Here is a 7,910-nt window from a genome sequence, read left to right on the forward strand (position 1 = left end):
TCCTATCTATAAGTAAAATATCAGCCATTTTTATTTCCTATTTCTGTTCAAGTTCAAAGAGGCAAAGATTAAATGTATAATTAAAATGAAGACTAAACAATGCATTTTGAACAATTTTTAAGCCATATTTCCAATGCATTTTCCAAAAGAGTAGTTGTAAACCTTCAAAAGGTAGATTCTTCATGGTATCTTCTTCATTCTAGTAAAACCTCATCTTTGATTTGATGCAATATAAATGCTCATGATAATTTGAACTCCTTACTCTTTCTGAATACCATAAAATGCATGTTCTGTCACTGTCTTTACAGAATACATATTAATATTAATTAACTATTAAACTCTTCTAATCTAGTTTTTAAATGAAGAATCTTACTTTAAAAGACCTTAGAAAGAATAAATGAATAGTAGGTGAAAACACAAAGCTGTACCCTCTAAATACATGATCTCTCTCCAGTGTAACTTGTCTTCTGAAGTTATTAACTACAAGCATTAATTATTTAGTTCTCACACCGCAAGGTCTATTTAGTCATTAAAAATAGCCAGCAACACAGAAAAAAAAAAAAAAAAAAAAGCCAATATTTGTTCACGATTGTGGAGAATTTGAATCATCCAAAATTAGATCAACTAATTAATTCATTTACAGCAGGTAATACAAACTGATACAACTTTTTTATAAATACCTATAACAAATTACATTTTACTAATATTTTTTACTTTAAGGAGTTTTACCCAAAGTTAAACTTATAAAACTAGACGAATAGATACATTTGTCATTGTATATCATTTAAAAAAGCCCTTCAAAATACACTCTTAAACAGAAAAGTATAGGGAAAGGGCTATTATACTATTCCATGATTTATGTAAAAAAACGGGAATATATATTATTTGTAAGTATTTATGTGTATATGTATTTATATATATTGCTAGAAGGATACATTAATAAATAACAAATATTACCTATTGGATATTATTAGATATTTTAAGAGCGGAAATTTGTATAATAGGAAAAATTGCATGTTTGGCAATTCATATATATTGATTATAATATTTAGCAAAATGTTTAATTGTCAACAATACCACAGCCCCATGTCATATAACCTAGATTTTACCACAAAATCACAGGACTGAGTACCCTCAGAAAATAAAATTAAAAGCACTTTTATGCTTTTCTTTAATTTTTAAATTTAATAGAAGTCGTGAATTATGACAATGTAAATCAAAAAAGTGAGAATACCTGTTTTTATAGGTGGAAATTCTTTTTCTTGATGTTCAGCTTTTTCTAGAGAAAGAGAAATCAAAATTAACTGGAAATCTGTGGATTGTGTATGTAGTAAGCTTTTCTTATTTTTATAATTTGCATGTCATTTTCATTTATATGGAAAGCTTGCACTCAGAGTCATTTGCATGTAACTTGGAACACAGAAAGCATATTGCCATAGAAACACAATAAAAACAAGGTCAGGTTCATTCTCCAGGCATCTTGTAAGACAGGTGTGAAGGTACTAGCCAGCTTGGGGCTATGTGGTATAAAAAGAAGATAGAATACAACAAAGAGGGAAATAATAATAAGATTTTTCTTTCTTTCTTGAGTCATTCCTTGGGGACATTTACCTTTGGCATATTACAAGCTCTCTTTTTACCTCTTGACTCTTTCTAGTTCCCCTCTTGCTGGGTCAGAAGCAATTTGGCATTGGACATTTGTTTCTTATTGAAAAGTTAACCTAGACCAGACCTATTTCACAAAGTACCACATGTATATTTTTATTCTCCTGGACCAAACACACTGTCTTTCCAGGTCTAGTTAGAATTCTCATCGATGAACATAAACTAAGTCTAGGACATGACAAATGAAATCCAAAAATGTAATTGATATCTCTCCTAGTCTGAAAAATATTTGAATTAAAAAAATTAGGAGATCTCTTTCATTGAAAGTGGAATTTCAAGTGAAGACATGTAGGGTAGAATATTTTGAGTTAAGTTGAGAATATTTGGAACTAATGACCTTTGCCAAGCATTATTTCTTTCTGCTCACTTCCAATCCTCCTGAGCTGTTATTGATATTTACCCATCCTTTGCTTATCTCACTCCTGAATTTGGAGATTCTCCAAAAGCACTACTACTTTTCTCCAACATAGTGCACTAGCAGTAAAGAAAGTGGGAAGATGTGGGACCTATGCTCTCATAAGACTAAATTGGATATACTGTATTAGGGATTGACAGCATTCAAGAATAAAATTCTATGAACTTAGTTTGCATAAATGTTAATATTAAATAAGCATGCAGAACATAAGAAAATGAAAAACTTAATATTCAAGTTATTAAACTGTCATAGTAATAGCAATAAAAGCATAACAAATTATAGTAATAATAACTAAAAATGTTTTTCAAAATACATGCGACAGGTTCTAGGATAGGAATATTTGGGCTCCATATATTTGTGGCAGATCTACTGAAAAACTTATATAGCCGTCTAACTGGTCTCACCAATTTCAACTTTGGATCTTGTTGATCTATTTTTAAACAGAAGCCAGAGAATAGTTTACCAATAGCTCCTCATGCTTTCATCTAAGCTTCCCTTCCACAAATATATATCATTCGAGAACCATCATCACAATTTTGACACAATTTTGAACATAACTATTACCTTTGTGATAACGGGAAAATGTTCATGCCTTCCTGAGCCCTATAGTCAGCTTTTAAATTATATACAACTGTAATATCCTCTATGTGACTCCTGAACAATGAAGTAGCTGATCTTTAAAGTCTATACTCATGAGGAAATTCCATAATTTCAATAAATAAATCATAAAATGTTTATAATTTATGGATTCCTAAATAACAACAAATACATTATAATATAATTAATGCTTCTTAAAGCAAATAAATTAAAACAGTATGTGGTTCATAATGCTAACAGTTGTATAGAATTTCTTATTTTTGTTATTTATGTTGTTTAAAAGATTCTCATTTACCCTAACTTCTTAGTGTTATTTTATAACCCCAACATAGAGTCACTGTTTTAATATTAATAATAGCAAAACAACTTTCAAACATTTCTTCTGCATAATTATAGTTAACTATTAATTAGTAGTGAAAGAAAGGGAAGTTAAATCAAAGCCATAGCAATAACATTATCACCTATATAGGTAGTTTATTTTTAGGCAAAGCTAAAAGTAACAGTTTAAAGAAAAAGCATATTGTTAAAGTTAAATGACCAAGCAATACTTTTCAGGCTTTATTCTTTTCATCTCTTACTTGCTGGTTTAGTCTTAACTGTGGAGAATGGAGAAAAATAAATGCCATATTGATGAGTATGCCATGGAAAAATAACTCTTTAGCATTTATACTTAACTTTCTTAGTTTTTAAATTTTCTTCTCATCCTAACCCTAATCCATATGCTCTGAGCTCTTTTATTTCACTGTCAACAAGTAGATAAATCACATTGCTAGTGAAAAAAACTAAGGCACATAAAAAATGTGTGTAAAATTTTAAACAATCGATGCATTGGTTACATAAATATTGTACGTTGGGCTGCTTTCTTTGTAATCCCCAAATACCCATATTACTAATTGATATTCTTAGGAGGTCATATTCACACCTTAGGGTGAAAATTAGGGCCACCTTAACTGCAATTATGAGCTTAGGCAATAGTTTGAATAGAGTACAGTTGTCATAAGAAGTGATTCAAAAGGGCCTTATGGGTTTTTTCTTTCCTAATAATGGTCTGTAATTTCTCTAAATAGTTCTTTCCTGAATTCTATTATATTTCCCTCTAAGAAACTGTATTTAAACCTTTATTATCATGATTATCTCAGTTGAAAGAAATTTACTTCACAGACTTTTTTGGAAATTATTTTTAGTAAGAGATTGGACTCTATTAATGACTGAGGTGGGTAGGATTTTCTGTCACAGAATCAAATGGAGGGGGTTCACGGTTTTAAAACGTCAATAGAAATGAAGACTCCGTTTTGTTCATCTTTACAGAAGAGACCTCTATAACTGCAAGAGTGTGTGCAATTCTTTATTTTTCTCACACAAAATAATAAAGGAGGGATAGTTTTTCCTTTGATATTACATAGTATGCTGGTCATTATCTAGGATAGATTTTAAAAGTTATACAATCACCTAATTCTCTGTGGAGTTCTCATGAGAGAAAATTATTCTATATAACACATAAATAACTGACAATTTCAGGGTTTTTGTCTTTAAAATTTGAGAAAATGTAGTTTGAGGATAATATTAAATACATAATAGTACATAATAATCAATTCATTACATGGATTTCTTCATGAATTATATGTAACCTTAGGTCAATCACACTTTAAAAAAATAAAATGTGACTCCAGTTTTCCAGTGTTAATTTCTATTGAGTATAATTTAGTTACTTACAAGAATTTAGAATCTTAGAATTTATGGCAATAAAAGTGTACAAACTTCAATGAAGATGTGTGTGTGTATATACCCACATAACAAAGAACTGATAACATAGAAGAAAAGTATAAAATATCTATTTACCTGTTTTCTCTATTGGGGTAGCTTTTACCTGCTTGACACCTTTTTCTTCTGTGATGAGAAAAAATAATATCACAAGTAGAAATTTTAAATGTATGAGTACAAAACAATGACATATTTCAAGCTTGATACTTTGTATTTTCTTTAAAATAATACCAATACTGAGAAAAAAGTGACTGTTTCTTTAAAACAGCAGATGATGTCGACTATTTAAATTGGATAGAAACAAAAAGAAAACATGTCCACCTGCAGATAGCCTTTGTAGCTATGTTGCCATAAAAGTTTTTCTGCTTCAAATCATCCCTTAACCTGCCCAAACACTCATTATCCCTTGCCTTTACTGAATTTCATTGTGTTTGTCTATATAGAAGTGTTGTTTTATAAAACATGCATCTTCTTTTTATTATTTAATTAGAATATGAAGAAGCATTTTTTTTATCTTTGTCATGCAAGATGCCTCCCTGGGAACCCAGGGTTAACATGGGAACTCAAGTTTTTTATGATATAAAACTGAGGCAGGGTAAAAACAGTACATTTATGGGATGTCTTCTGTTCTCTATGTTTTTGTCAATATAGTCAAAGATTTGGGTGAAAGTAGAGATATTATTACAATGATTCTATACAAAACTAAACTTTCCAAGTAATTGGCTGGTCAAATATCCAAATGGGAAAGCTTTATTAAGAAACAGAACTTAAATAATATAAATGTTATTACTGAAATTAAAAATAAAAGGTGTTGTGGGAAAATGATGCATTTGTCATACACTCAAAGACTAAACTCTTCCATTGTGTCTGTAATTTCACTCAAAATGACTAACATCAAGAACAGTAACGAAAATAACAGGTTTCCATTATTCTTTAAAATTTGTTTCTAAGATTTTGCTTATGTTGACATAGACAGCTATTCTCTCCTTTCCACACTCCAGCTCTGCTTTATTTTCATGGTTTCTGTTGTTGATACCTCATATATTTTTAAAACATAAACAAATAAAACGATCCTGACTCAAACTCATTGTAAACAGATTCTTTAAAGTAAAAATTTTAAAAATGTAAGCAAAAGGTTTCTTAAGATATGTTTAGAGAAAATATGTTTTTAATTTTTTAAATATTCTGGGAAAACAATGTTTACAACATTGGGTAAATAATTTAGCAAGGAATGAAGGACAAAATTCTACAGAGTAACTGAGGTGTAGGGCTGCCTCAAAGTTTCTTATTTTAAATAAAAACTAATTAATAAACTCATCCTGGTAACTTATGTATTTATCTTTATGACCAGAACACATTGGCTTACTTCTATTTTGTTCAAAATGTAGATCAGGAATAAAAAGAAAGGAAGGGAAATGAAGATGGAGTGAGGAAGAAAGGAGGAAAGGAAGTGGGGTGAAATGTTGATTTCCTTTTCTTGTTTTCGAGTCTATGATGGTCACCTTTGAATGAGTGAATCTGAATTACAAACATTCTTTCAAGACATCTTGCCCTGAATAGACTAAGACAAAATGAGATATTGAGTTCATTCACCTGAGTGCTGGCGTTGATGTCTTCATGCTTGTAGCATTTTTGATGGGAAGTAAAACTAGCTGTGTATTTACTTGGGACTGGTCAAGTACTCAGTGCAAAAAACATTGTGAAGGTGACTAAAATTAGATATTCTAGTATCTGGATGACTCAAAGCATTAATCTTAACTCATAACTTTATAATTGACTCTAAACTCTTCATTCTGCTAAAACTAGAACATTAAAAGGGAATTTGATACTTCAAATACCACCTGCAAAATACCTGGTTTACCATGTGAAACAGCCATTTCTGGTTTCACTGTGTCTTTTTCTAGAAAGAATAAAAATAAATATTTATAGTTCTATAAACTAACATACAGTGAATTTTCTTTTTGACTTAAGCCAATAATTTGTTAAGCAGAATATTTCAACAACGGTGCTCATAGTGAAAAACTATTCCTAAATTTCCATGTTATCCTGGTTTACATGAAAACTTTAAAGGTTTTGGTTGCATCAAAACCATATACTGTACCAAGAATTCTTATTTACATTTAAGCACCCATGATATCTAAAGATCAGGCTGTAATAAGACATCAATCTTGAAATCAAGACTATTATAAATAAAATTCATGTATATATATACTGTATATTTGAGCTTTTTAGATGAAGATAAAGAAATTTTTATTTATAAAAATAAATAATAACATTCAATTAAATCACTGCAAAACTATACTATTTAACAATAACAAATATTACCTCTTATTACAATGATTGTTAGTCTAGCTCTTACTTGGAGCATCCAGGAGTTTGAATAAATCAGACATGGGCAGTATCTATTAAACTAAAAATATTGGAAAAGCAATTTATGAACTTGGTCTATTGAATTGTTTCCACGGATATTAAATTTGAGTAATAATTGCCATGTTTCATGTCCCTCATAGTTGTATGATGATAATAAAAATTCTATGCTATTTCTTAACTCATAGCAGGTTTTTAATAATTATTAATTATATGTAATTATGTATAATAATAATTCTTGTCCACTTTCACTTCAAATCTCAGTTGCCTATGATTTTATGATTTCATGACTCTGGTGTGTTATCAGAAAAGAAAGTCACAGGTTAAACATTATCGTACTTGGTTTTGAAAAACCCCAAGAAATGCCTCCTAAAAACTGGAGTCTCTGCCAAGCCTTTTTTTTTCTTTTAAGATTTTATTTATCTATTATTTTTAGAGAGAGAGAAAGGGAGGGAGAAAGAGAGGGAGAGAAATATCAATGTATAGTTGCCTCTTGCATGTCCCCAACCGGGGGCCTGGCTGGAGACCTGGCCCTGACTGGGAATTGAACCAGCAACTTTTTGGTTCATAGACCAGCACTCAATCCACTGAGCCACATCAGCCAGGGCTCAAAACTTATTTAAAGCCATATTTTTGATATTTTTGCTTATGGGATATCCCCATTCACAACTAATCCAGTACTATAGAACCATATTAATCAATGGAGTAAAAAAACAACGAGGATCTGGGAAATTCTGTGTAAATCTCCACTGATGGGTGATAAGACACTTTTAGTTCTAAAATGAAGATGATATCATCAGCTCTATCAATTTAAGAATAAAAAAGTTACCTGATTTTGTTTCTTTTGGAACTTGTGACTCTGAAGGTAAAACAAAATGTAGAAATTTTAAAATCTGAAAAAACAAACTAAAGGACAAATTTATTTTTGGAAATTATTTTGTTGACCATAGTAAAAAAAAGAGAATTGCACTTAAGATCATTCCAGTTTTATGCTATTTTCTGGACTATTAAACACATAATAGTTAGAATCATGCCATGTACTAAGTTGTTGCTACTGCTGATTGATTTTAACCTGAATTTTCTGTTTTCCCTAGATGCTTACAGT

The 7,910-nt window shown here is 30.2% G+C and overlaps 1 long non-coding RNA gene across 1 annotated transcript; it reads right to left on the minus strand.

The window, feature by feature from the left end:
* Nucleotides 1–1,234: 1,234 nt before the first annotated feature.
* On the minus strand, nucleotides 1,235–7,705 carry LOC150007706 (uncharacterized). The gene is made up of 5 exons (XR_016511649.1): nucleotides 7,635–7,705; nucleotides 6,291–6,338; nucleotides 4,517–4,564; nucleotides 3,256–3,273; nucleotides 1,235–1,279 (listed from the first exon to the last, which is right to left on the minus strand). It is a non-coding gene; the product is annotated as an uncharacterized LOC150007706 (long non-coding RNA).
* Between the last annotated feature and the right edge of the window lie 205 nt (nucleotides 7,706–7,910).

The sequence above is a fragment of the Furipterus horrens genome, unplaced genomic scaffold (assembly GCF_987537825.1).
Source record: "Furipterus horrens unplaced genomic scaffold, mFurHor1.1.pri manual_scaffold_6, whole genome shotgun sequence".
In the NCBI taxonomy this organism is placed as follows: domain Eukaryota; kingdom Metazoa; phylum Chordata; class Mammalia; order Chiroptera; family Furipteridae; genus Furipterus; species Furipterus horrens.